This window comes from Dendrobates tinctorius, unplaced genomic scaffold (genome assembly GCF_039654945.1).
Source record: "Dendrobates tinctorius isolate UK_male_01 unplaced genomic scaffold, ASM3965494v1 ptg000020l, whole genome shotgun sequence".
NCBI lineage: Eukaryota > Metazoa > Chordata > Amphibia > Anura > Dendrobatidae > Dendrobates > Dendrobates tinctorius.
Genome location: NW_027361688.1, coordinates 39,381,625 through 39,395,243, shown reverse-complemented (window position 1 = coordinate 39,395,243; position 13,619 = coordinate 39,381,625). Strand labels below are relative to the sequence as shown.

Genomic DNA, 13,619 nt, shown 5'->3' with positions numbered 1-13,619 from the left:
GGCACACAGGAATCTCAGGGGCGTGTCTTTTGGCTGTGACCCACACCCCTTTGCAAGGACCACAAAAACTAGCTTTAAATGAAAGGTCCATATCGCTAGAACAGTATGGTGGATTGTAAAAAATGAAAAAAAAAGGGGAATACTCAGAGAGCAGTGGGAATAAAATAAGATTAAAATCTCAACACTTTTACTCCCTAAAAATTATTCAAATGGGAACCAGAGAATTTCTGATTAGTAGGAGCTCAATGCTTACTTTCTAACCAGGGCATGAAAGGGCTACAAAAGCATCCCTCATTTTGGAGGATCTGGTTTGTTCATAGATTACCTAGACAATCCATTAATTACAAAGGAGACAATGTAAGGACTCATTCAGACCAGTGCACTTCCATTCCCGACCTTTGCCATACTAGTACTACTCTGCGGAAACTGCATTTCTGCCCGCAGCAGTACTGTACGGCGCACCGATCACTGCAGCCTCACGCTGAGCGCCGCAGTGATCGGGTGCGGGTGTCAGCTGTATGTGAATTTTCTGGATGAAGCTTGGATTATTTTTCATACACTTATCTGACTCCGACCTAATTGTTCTTTCCTCCCGAGGCAGCTGTGCTGGGAAAATAAACACTTTCTGCTGGTTCTCAGCCTTGTGTATTAGTATTTCAGTCTCATTTCATTGTAACAAAAGCAGAAAAGTTTGTGGAATGTGAAGCATCCAGGACCTCCGCTCAGAAACAGAATGTAATTTACCAGTGCAGCCCCTCACATTGTGCACCACACAGTACCAATGGTGCGGGCACCACCTGTATAGTAATGGAGAGCTAACCAAAGTACTTGTATGACTGATGCAATTAAAAAAGAAGAGGAAAGTCTCTTACAGAAGGTCGTCTGCATTTCCTAAATTTGAACAATGTAAATATTCATGAACACACACAAAAGCCTAGACGAGACAAAGAAATACATTAAAATTGTGCTCATTGCGCCAGAACCTGTTTCCTGGGCCAAAAATTTGGACTGGGATACAACCCATATATCATGCATGATAATCAATAGAACCATGTAAATGTGGTTGGATATCAAAGAAAATTATGTCTGGACATTACCCCTAACGTCATGTCAAGTAGTATTCGGTAAAGATGAAAAGTGCAATAGACATGCAAAGATAATAAATAATGCAGTATCGAAAGAGAAGAAAAGAAAATAATCAATAACTATATGCAGTAAAGGCCATGTGGCTAGTCACCAGGTAAATTGGCTCTTAAAAAAGCATGGGATGGGAAAGAGGACCGTATAGCTACAGGAGGCGGCTTCCTCAGGGGTCACACATTGTAATTACTTATAGAGAACAGAAAAGTAACTGTATGGCTACAGAGCAAGTGCAAAACTGGCATCATGTTAGTTTACACTCCATCCATTACTTACATCTATCCTTAAGAAGTGATGGAGAGCTGCTGCGATAGCTGATGTTGGGGTGTCAGTATTCTGTATGGTACACCTGATCTAATAGTAGTCCCAATCGTCCCAGATCCATCAGTGGTGTACTGAATTTAAGGAACTGTCCTGCTGTACCAGTAAGTCAAGGGGTGTCTCGACTTTACTCTGTGCTCTGGAAACCATCACTGATTGTGGAATCTTCACACAAGACCTCAAGCAGCTTGGATTGTGACCTCTCCACTCTTCCTCCAGAGTCTGGGACCTTAATTTCTAAGGTCTAGTGTTAAGTTTCCAGAATCAGTGATGGTTTGGGAAGCTATGTCATCTGCTGGTGTAGGTCCACTGTGTTTTAGCGAGACCAAAGTCAGCGCAGCCGTCTACCAGGAAATTTTAGAGCTCTTCATGCTTCCCTTTGCCGACAAGCTTTTAGGAGATGGAAATTTCATTCTCCGGCAGGACTTGGCACCTGTCCACACTGCCAAAAATACCAATACATGGTTTACGAACAACAGTATCACGGTGCTTGATTGGCCAGGTAATGTCAAGAGGATGACGAGACACCAGACCCAACAATGCAGATGAGCTGAAGGCTGCTATCAAAGCAACCTGGGCTTCTATAACACCTCAGCAGTGCCACAGGCTGATTGCCTCCATGCCACGCCGCATTGATGCAGTAATTGATGCCAAAAGAGCCCCGACCAAGTATTGAGTGCATTTACTGAACATACATTTCAGTAGGCCAACATTTCAGATTTTAAAATCATTTTTCAAGCTGGTGTTATAAAGTATTCTAATTTACTGAGATGAAAACTTGTACACACCATAGGTTGAAACAAGAGCGCAATAGGGTCTTATCTGAGTAAACCGTATATGATAAAAAGGTTTTTATACTCACCCTTTCCAGGAGAGAGTAAAGCCTGTATAGTTGGTATGTCAGCCTGCTGCACGTCCAACGGTCCACATCGGTGACCGCAACAAAGATTCTTCGGAATAAATTCTTGGACTTTTAGGTGCGCTGCCAGACAGATTTCATATCCAAACAAGGTTAATGAATTAACCCTTTATTCCCTACGCGTTTCGAAGTATAACACTTCTTCCTCAGGGGATGACCCTGATTGGTCATCTCCTGAGGAAGAAGTGTTATACTTCGAAACGCGTAGGGAATAAAGGGTTAATTCATTAACCTTGTTTGGATATGAAATCTGTCTGGCAGCGCACCTAAAAGTCCAAGAATTTATTCCGAAGAATTTACTGAGATGATGACTTTTGGGTTTTCATTGGCTGTAAACCATAATCATCAACATTATCAGAAGTAAACATGTGAAATAGATCGCTCTGTGTGTAATGACTCTATATAATATATGAGATTCACTTTTTGTATCTAAGCACTAAAATAAATTAACTTTTTGATGATATTCTAATTTGTTGAAAAGCATCTGTAATTGTGAAGTATGTTGTGTGTGTGCCCACTGTGTATCCCACTTAGACAAGCTGATCCGGATCATTAAACAACCAACAAGCTGATCGCAAAAAATTGAACAGGATCCAAATTTTTGTTACTTACGTGACATCGATGTGGTCCCTTGTGGGTCGCAATCACTAACTTTAGCCTTGTATTCCCAGCCCTTAAAGTGTTGAGAGTGGGGTAAAATAACAAATCTGTAGCAAAATTTTCAACATTTTGACACTAAAATCCTGGTGCAAAAGCCTTGAGAAATTCCCTCCATACTTCCAGGACTTTTTGTGCCAGATTTAGGAATGGAGCAAAGTCGAAAAAAACGGTCATTCATTTCCAACCCATTCATACATCATGTGAACAAGTATTAAAAAAATAAAAAAATGAAATAGAAGCATTTACCTTTATAACACTGACCATTATCCAAAAGCACCGAGCGATTAATTCTAGGCATGTTATATAAAAGAGTTATAAAAATGTCTTTGCTCACCTAGTCCAGAGCCAGGCTGGGGACAGGGTCTACGTCCAGTAAAGTTATACTATACGAGAATGCTGCAATCTGCAAAGTGCTTTTATGAAGCAATACGCCACTGTGATATTGAAGGGCACGGAGTCCCCTCCTCTGTCCAGCCCACACAGCAGACCCCACTCCTATCTGGATTGAATTACATCTTAAAAGAAAATCAGAGGAAATGATAGGGGAGAAGAACTCATAGCGCACCAGGAAATATGCAGTTTTCCAATCAATCTTTCAAGTCTAGGAACCTGTAGCAAATTCCACTTCTCTTAGTTCTAAACATCCAAGAAACCTACGACCAATATTTCCTGCACAAGCAGAAGCCGAGCACTGGGAACTTTCACAATGCAGGGTTCACATGCCTCACGTAGTTCTTTACTGTACCGTCATGTAGTTGCATTTTTTTTAACATTTGCACAAGTAATTTCAGAGATCAAGGAAAGAAAAAAAGCCAATAAGAAAAAAAATATTGATATACAGAATTTTTTTTTTTTTAATCTGTGTTGCACATACTCACCAGTCTAATTTGTTTTGTAAAAATTGTTTAGGTGTCCTCCGCAGTAAGTGTATTTCTATTATTGTATTGAAACTTTTGGGGGAAATGAATCGAAAGCAGGAGTTTACTATGTAATTTGAGAGCGGAATAATGTACAGGCAGAGAGCTTGATTCCAGCAATGTGTCTCTTACTAAGCTGTGTTTTGCTGTTTCAATACTATCAGTGTTTTATGATCAGTAGATTATCACTAGAGGACAACCTGCCTTGTGCCCAGAGGCATAGCTAGGGTTTTGGTTTGGGGGGGAGGCGAAACTTCTGAGTGGGCCCCCAAACAGGTAACTTTGATTACAACTCGGTGACGCACAATAATAGTGGAGGAGAACCTCAGCAGAGGACCGCGCTGTTGCTGAAAATAATTTCTAAATAAAGACCAATATTGATATTACCGCCATATAGTGAGTGGTAGATACCTGTCCTACACAACATACCGTATAAGAGATCACAGCACAGTTACAGATGGTAACTTACAGCTGACATTCTTTCTGATGGAATCGTTCACTTTTCCATCTGGCCCAGACCGACATGACAACTTCTTCCAGCCAGGACTCGTCTGCAGAGATTACAACAAAGACACATTTCATGTCTCATATTTTCAGCACTGTCACCAATGGGACTACTCCCTGCACAAACTCCTTACCCTGCTGATACCCCAATGCTGAGCCGCTGCTGCTGTATGTATCCCTTTAACTGTACCTGCTGTGTGGTTCTCTGCCCTCTAAATTCTAAAGCAACTCTCGAAAACAGTGCCCGTATTTTGTCCCCTAGAAAGTAATAGCGCCATTTGTGCCTCTTTGACAGTCAGTTACCTGAGTTCCCTGTAACAATAAGTGCCCACTTTACATTTAATAATGTCATGAGTAGTGTTGAGCGATACCGTCCGATACTTAAAAGTATCGGATCGGATGGTATCAGCCGATCTAAAAAAAAATATCGGGTATCGCCGATTCCGATACCGGAAGTCCCATTCAAGTCTATGGGACTTCCGGTATCAGAATAAGAAAAACCCTATTTTTGCCTTGTACAGCCTCTCTGGGGTCTGTACGGGCCTTTCGGGGGGCTGTGCCGGCCTGCCGGGGGGTCTGTGCAGGCTCCGGTGGTCTGTGACGGCCTGCCGGGGGGCTGTGCCGGCCTGCCGGTGGTCTGTGCAGGCTCCGGTGGTCTGTGCCGGCCTGCCGGGGGGCTGTGCCGGCCTGCCTGTGGTCTGTGCAGGCTCCGGGGGGCTGTGCCGGCCTGCCGGTGGTCTGTGCAGGCTCCGGTAGTCTGTGCAGGCATCGTCCGATGGGACTACAAGTCCCATCGGGAGATGCCTGCTACCATGACAGTGATTGACACATTAGCCAATGATGGGACAGTAGTAGTCCTATCATCCGGCTAATGTGTTGAATGTAAAAAAAAAGAAAAATTTACATGCTACATACATACAACATGCATACTACATATATACTACATGTAACATACATACTACATACATGCTACATACTACATGCATGCTACATACATACTACATACATAATACATATATACTACATGCATGCAACATACATACAACATATATACTACATGCATGCAACATGTATACTATATATATACTATATATACTACATGTAACATACTACATATATACTACATGCAACATGCATACTACATACATGCTACATACATGCTACATACATACTACATACATAATACATATATACTACATGCATGCAACATACATACAACATATATACTACATGCATGCAACATGCATACTACATATATACTATATATACTACATGTAACATAAATACTACATATATACTACATGCTACATACATGCAACATACACACTACATGCTACATACTTGCAACATACTACATGCATACTAAATACATACTACATACATGCTACATACATACTACATACATACAACATGCATACTACATATATACTACATGTAACATACATACTACATACATGCTACATACTACATGCATGCTACATACTACATACATGCTACATACATACTACATACATAATACATATATACTACATGCATGCAACATACATACAACATATATACTACATGCATGCAACATGCATACTATATATATACTATATATACTACATGTAACATACATACTACATATATACTACATGCAACATGCATACTACATACATGCTACATATATACCACATGCATGCAACATGCATACTACATATATACTGCATATATACTACATGCATGCAACATACATACACTCACTGGCCACTTTATTAGGTACACCTGTCCAACTGTGTGTTAAGACTTAATTTCTAATCAGCCAATCACATGGCGGCAACTCAGTGCATTTAGGCATGTAGACATGGTCAAGACAATCTCCTGCAGTTCAAACCGAGCATCAGTATGGGGAAGAAAGGTGATTTGAGTGCCTTTGAACGTGGCATGATTGTTGGTGCCAGAAGGGCTGGTCTGAGAATTTCAGAAACTGCTGATCTACTGGGATTTTCACGCACAACCATCTCTAGGGTTTACAGAGAATGGTCCGAAAAAGAAAAAAAATCCAGTGAGCGGCAGTTCTGTGGCCGGAAATGCCATGTTGATGCCAGAGGTCAGAGGAGAATGGGCAGACTGGTTCGAGCTGATAGAAAGGCAACAGTGACTCAAATTGCCACCCGTTACAACCAAGGTAGGCAGAAGAGCATCTCTGAACGCACAGTGCGTCGAACTTTGAGGCAGATGGGCTACAGCAGCAGAAGACCACACTGGGTACCACTCCTCTCAGCTAAGAACAGGAAACTGAGGCTACAATTTGCACAAGCTCATCGAAATTGGACAGTAGAAGATTGGAAAAACGTTGCCTGGTCTGATGAGTCTCGATTTCTGCTGCGACATTCGGATGGTAGGGTCAGAATTTGGCGTAAACAACATGAAAGCATGGATCCATCCTGCCTTGTATCAACGGTTCAGGCTGGTGGTGGTGGTGTCATGGTGTGGGGAATTTTTTCTGGGCACTCTTTGGGCCCCTTGGTACAAATTGAGCATCGTTGCAACGCCACAGCCTACCTGAGTATTGTTGCTGACCATGTCCATCCCTTTATGACCACAATGTACCCAACATCTGATGGCTACTTTCAGCAGGATAATGCGCCATGTCATAAAGCTCGAATCATCTCAGATTGGTTTCTTGAACATGACAATGAGTTTACTGTACTCAAATGGCCTCCTCAGTCACCAGATCTCAATCCAATAGAGCATCTTTGGGATGTGGTGGAACGGGAGATTCGCATCAGGGATGTGCAGCCGACAAATCTGCGCCAACTGTGTGATGCCATCATGTCAATATGGTCCAAAATCTCTGAGGAATGCTTCCAGCACCTTGTTGAATCTCTGCCACGAAGAATTGAGGCAGTTCTGAAGGCAAAAGGGGGTCCAACCCCTTACTAGCATGGTGTACCTAATAAAGTGGCCAGTGAGTGTATATACTACATACAATACATACATATAGACATACAGTACATAAAACATAGAGTACATACTCACCGTCACTTGTCACTTTGATCCCCGAAGCCATTGTCGCCTGAGGAATAAATATCAAAATAAAAAAACACCAATATACTTACCCCGATCCGCAGAAGTCCACGAGGGTCCCACGTCCATCTTGCGTGGAGAACAGCAGCATCAGCTGATGCTACCGTTCTCTACCAGCTCCAGGAATACAATGACGGAAGGTAGGTATCCTTCCGCACTGTATTCCTCCACCACTTTAAAAAAAAAAAGTCCCTAGTCTCACTTTATGCCATTGCTGCGTGGGAAATTCCCACGCAGCAATGGCATAAAGTGAGACTAGGGACTTTTTTTTTACAGTGGTGGAGGAATACAGTGCGGAAGGATACCTACCTTCCGTCATTGTATTCCTGGAGCTGGTAGAGAACGGTAGCATCAGCTGATGCTGCTGTTCTTCACGCAAGATGGACGTGGGACCCTCGTGGACTTCTGCGGATCGGGGTAAGTATATTGGTGTTTTTTTATTTTGATATTTATTCCTCAGGCGACAATGGCTTCGGGGATCAAAGTGACAAGTGACGGTGAGTATGTACTCTATGTTATATGTACTGTATGTCTATATGTATGTATTGTATGTAGTATATATGTATGTTGCATGCATGTAGTATATATGCAGTATATATGTAGTATGCATGTTGCATGCATGTAGTATGTATGTTGCATGCATGTAGTGTATGTATGTATGTAGCATTTATGTAGTATGCATGTAGTATATATGTAGTATGTATGTTACATGTAGTATATATAGTATATATGTAGTATGCATGTTGCATGCATGTAGTATATATGTTGTATGTATGTTGCATGCATGTAGTATATATGTATTATGTATGTAGTATGTATGTAGCATGTATGTAGCATGTATGTAGTATGCATGTTGCATGTAGTATATATGTAGTATGTATGTTACATGTAGTATATACAGTATAGTATATATATATAGTATGCATGTTGCATGCATGTAGTATATATGTTGTATGTATGTTGCATGCATGTAGTATATATGTAGTATGTATGTAGTATGTATGTAGCATGCATGTAGTATGTAGCATGTATGTAGTATGTAGCATGTATGTAGTATGTATGTTACATGTAGTATATATGTAGTATGCATGTTGTATGTATGTAGCATGTATGTAGCATGTATGTAGCATGTAAAAAATTTTTTTTTTTTTTTTTTTTACATTCAACACATTAGCCGGATGATGGGACTACTACTGTCCCATCATTGGCTAATGTGTCAATCACTGTCATGGTAGCAGGCATCGCCCGATGGGACTTGTAGTCCCATCGGACGATGCCTGCACAGACCCCCGGAGCCTGCACAGACCACCGGCAGGCCGGCATAGCCCCCCGGCAGGCCGGCACAGACCACCGGAGCCTGCACAGACCACCGGCAGGCTGGCACAGCCCCCCGGCAGGCCGGCACAGACCACCGGAGCCTGCACAGACCACCGGCAGGCCGGCACAGACCCCCGGAGCCTGCACAGACCACCGGCAGGCCGGCACAGCCCCCCGGCACGCCGGCACAGACCACCGGAGCCTGCACAGACCACCGGAGCCTGCACAGACCACCGGCAGGCCGGCACAGACCACCGGAGCCTGCACAGACCACCGGCAGGCCGGTACAGACCCCCGGACAGTCGACACAGCCCCCCCGAAGGCCCGAACTGACGGCGCATCATGATGCGCACAGACAGCGCATCATGATGACGTCATTTCGGCAGCCAATCAGAGCCACAAAAGTGGCTCATTGCATTTTGGACTTCCGATTCCGGTATCCGATACGAAAAAAGTATCGGTACTCGGTATCGGAATTCCGATACGGCAAATATCGGCCAATACCCGATACTTGCGGTATCGGAAAGCTCAACACTAGTCATGAGTCTCCCCCCTGTACAGCTCCCCTGTACACTGTCTGATGCTCTCTTATACACAGCCTAATCCCCCCTCACTGTATGTACACTGACCGCTTAGTATTCCCCAAATTGTTTGATAGCTCCAACACTGTAATGTCCACACTGTATGATGGCCCGCTAGATAGCCTCCATATAGTATAATGTGCCAGACAAGTTCACTATAGTCCTCAATATAGTATAATGCACTCGCCATAGGCAGACCCTATAGAATAATGCAGCCCTTTATATAATGCACCCCATAGGCAGCCTCAAAAAATAAATCCAAAACTCACCTTTCCTCCTGGTTTCTTCACTGCTGCAAGCTCCCGCACATCTCCGGACTGTAGGCTCCGAGTAGTGACGTCATTGCGACCCCCTGTCAGTGTTGGCGCTAGTGACATCAGAAGCTGATGAGAAGGGGGTGATGGGAGAGGGAGCGCAATGCTCCTTCTCTCATCAATGTAGTCAGCTGAAATGGCATCCAGCCCACACAGCTGATTTTGCAATGACAGGTGGGGACCCTGCGCCTGCTCAGGGGCCCCATAGCCGCCAGGTGGCAGATCAGGGAGATCGATTCTGCCTGATCTGCCGCAGAATGTAACACTATCGGCGTGCTGTGGGTGGGTCCCCTCAAAGCGCTGGTCCCGGGGTGACCTCCTTCCCCCCTGTAGCTCACCACATTGTAGGATTCACGCCAACAATAAGTCACCTGAATTACTGATACTAATATATTATATCACACTAGTAACATGTCCATGCCACTAACAATCGCTGTATAGAAAAACACTATTCCACAGCTATTTGTCATCAAGCACCAACTGCTGCTGTGGCACTACAAGTGCCAGACTTCACTTCCCAGTAGGAGCTCTACTCTGGGAGCAGCAAACACTAGTTAGGGTGTGTGCACACGTTGGGGATTCTGCTACGGATCCGCAGTGGATTTGGCCCTGCGGATCCGCAGCAGTTTCTGCTGCGTTGTACAGTACAGTCTATGAGAAATTACCCAGGAGAAAAGCAGTCGAAATTCCATAAAATACAAATTTTATTAGAAGATATTAAAAGAATTATAAGGACATACAGTGTATGGTGGGGAGGAGCAAAAAATGTAACGTCATCATGGTCAAGAAAGGAATAACCACACTGCACACATCACACCAGGATATGAAGTAATAATGAATGTGTGTAGAATACCAGTAATTGGCCAGGGAAGAAATGGCACGGAGCGTACAAAAACATCACCATATAGCCAGTTAGGAAAATATCCTCTAAATCAAAAAACTTCCCTGTCCTAAAAGGACACACATAACATATAAATGCTGTGCAAAGTAACAAGATTAGAAGCTAATAGCTATGTTGTAATACCTGGAGGCAGTGGTGGCAGTGGGGTCAATCCGGTCCCCGACGCGCGTTTCGGAGCCAACGAAACGCGCGTCGGGGACCGGATTGACCCCACTGCCACCACTGCCTCCAGGTATTACAACATAGCTATTAGCTTCTAATCTTGTTACTTTGCACAGCATTTATATGTTATGTGTGTCCTTTTAGGACAGGGAAGTTTTTTGATTTAGAGGATATTTTCCTAACTGGCTATATGGTGATGTTTTTGTACGCTCCGTGCCATTTCTTCCCTGGCCAATTACTGGTATTCTACACACATTCATTATTACTTCATATCCTGGTGTGATGTGTGCAGTGTGGTTATTCCTTTCTTGACCATGATGATCTTACATTTTTTGCTCTTCCCCACCATACACTGTATGTCCTTATAATTCTTTTAATATCTTCTAATAAAATTTGTATTTTATGGAATTTCGACTGCTTTTCTCCTGGGTAGTTTCTATCAAATGTGCAGTTTTCCTTATACTGATCAGTCCTAATATGTGGATCATGATATACTATATATATTAGTGATCATTCTCTATGGCCGTGTAATCATTGATTATCCGGCCTCCACATTATTATGTCTTCTGCCTATTTATTCTAGTCTATGAGAAATGAAAACCACAGTGCACATGCTGCGGATTTTCTGCAGATCTAAATCCGCAGCATTTCAATTCTTTGTGCAGAATCCGCAGCGTTTTGACACCTGCTCCATTATAGGAATCCGCACAAAATCTGCACTAAATCCGCAGGTAAAACGCATGTCATTTAACCTGCGGATTTACCTGTGGATTTGGCCAAATCCGCAGAGTAATCCACAACGTGTGCACGTGTGACTCGCTGTCAGCCTGGTAACGGGTAGGTTAATAATTACACGCCAGCACAAACAGCCAGATAAGGTGATCGATACACTGGTTTAACCCTCCCTCTGCCTGCCAGGGAGGATGCGCCGCTTTCTCTGCACAGCTCAATGACTGCAGCCAGCAGTGCGATCTCTAGTTTGCACTTTTCCTGGTTTTCTCTCAGTCCCAAAGTGCAGTAAATTCCCAGGCCAAGACAAAGCATCACCATATAGAGCATCAGTGACCGCTGCAAAGTGCCTGAAAACTATGTAAGGGTATGTGCACACGGTGCGGATTCTGCTGCAGTTCCGCAGCGTTTCTGCACCTGCGGGTGCGCAGCAGATTTTGCTGCGTTGTAAAGTACCTTTATTTCCTATGGAAATTAAAAAAAAACGCTGTGCACATGCTGCAGATTTTTCCACGCGGTTTTGCTGCGGTTTACAATCCGCAGCATGTCAATTGTTTGGTGCAGAAACGCTGCAGTTTTACACCTCATCCATTATGAAGTGTAAAACTGCAGGGCAAAACCACAGGACTTTTGTCCTGCGGATTTATCTGCAGTTTTCAATACAAAATCCGCAGAGGCAAAAAACTACGTGTGCACATAGCCTAACACGTAAGGAGAGCTTCATGTAATGAATATTACACCCAAATAGCAGTAAGTTGTATGTTATATCCAAAGCAGATACAACAAGAAAACGCAGAATGACAGATTTGTAAAAATACTCTGCAAAACAATGTACACCAAGCTGCTCCACCACGTCAAGGTAACCCCTATTGAAGCAGTCCCTATCTAATGTATTAAAAACCTGAACATGTGAACAGTGTCTAATATGAACAGGATTCAGACAGGCCGCTCCCTAGTATGGGCTTTTTGTTCTGCGACATCTCTTATGTGCACGTCACACAAGAGAGGGGTGGGGTCTCCCAAACCATGCTAAGCAAGGAAAAAAAAACGGATTAAAAACACACATGTAAAAAAGAACTTCATGTACAGTAAGAAGCAACAGCAAATGGGATTGTTTACTATTGCTACTATTTTTACCATATCATAATAAAGTGTTTCATTAAAGAGGCCTCCTCAAGTTCTTAATTTGCTTTATTTAATTAGAGAGCATGAAAATAAGTAAGCTTGTAATTGACCTACTTTTTCTATCTGCTGTCATTCTCCTGCAATGACAGCTTTTATCTCTATATATAAAAATGAATGTGTGTTTGTATCACCAACCAATCACGAAGCATCTTTCATTTCACCAGAACTGTTCAAAAGAAGCTGAGCTGTGATTGGTTGCTATGACCAACAGTTTTCCTTGCAAACAATCACTAAGCATCTCTCATTTCACCAGAGCTGGTTAAAAGTAGCTGAGCTGTGATTGGTTGCTATGACCAACAGTTTTCCCACTTGACAACACCTCAGCAGACACTGACATGGTTGGAGAAATATAGCATCCCTGGGAACATAAGCTCCCAGCCATTGTCTGCCCCCCTGAAAGGAGCAGAGATCACATGATAGAAATGAATCCCCCCTCCCGTGCCCATATACACATCACACATCCTCCATTTCATAGTCACATCTTCCCTCTTAAAGGGATCATTGGTATGGAAGTCAGAGCAAATCCATCCAGCACTTTGGTACTGACCCCAGGGTCTCGTAAAGGGATCATTGGTATGGAATTTAGGGCAAATCCACTCTGCACTTTGGTACTGACCCCAGGCCTTTCTTAAAGGGATCTTCGGTATGGAAGTCAGGGCAAATCCATCCAGCGCTTTAATTCTGACCCCAGGCCTCTCTTAAAGGGATCCCTGGTACGGAAGTCAGGGCAATTGCCTTCAAATGCTCTGGTTCTGACCCAAGTCCCCTCTTAAAGGGATCCTGGGTACGAAAGTGAGGGAAAATACACTCTGCGCTTTGGTACTGACCCCAGGCTTCTCTTAAAGGGATCTCCGGTATGGAAGTTAGGGTAAATCCCTCAGCGCTCTGATTCTCACCTCA

At 43.3% G+C, this 13,619-nt stretch overlaps 1 protein-coding gene across 1 annotated transcript in view; it reads right to left on the bottom strand.

Annotated features, from left to right (window-relative positions):
* LOC141083649 (leukotriene C4 synthase-like) overlaps nt 1-3,507 on the bottom strand; it is a 65,922-nt gene extending 62,415 nt beyond the window's left edge. The window contains exon 1 of the mRNA XM_073568019.1: nt 3,375-3,507. The gene's annotated coding sequence lies outside the window, so the exon portion shown is untranslated. The remainder of the gene's footprint in view (nt 1-3,374) is intronic.
* Between the last annotated feature and the right edge of the window lie 10,112 nt (nt 3,508-13,619).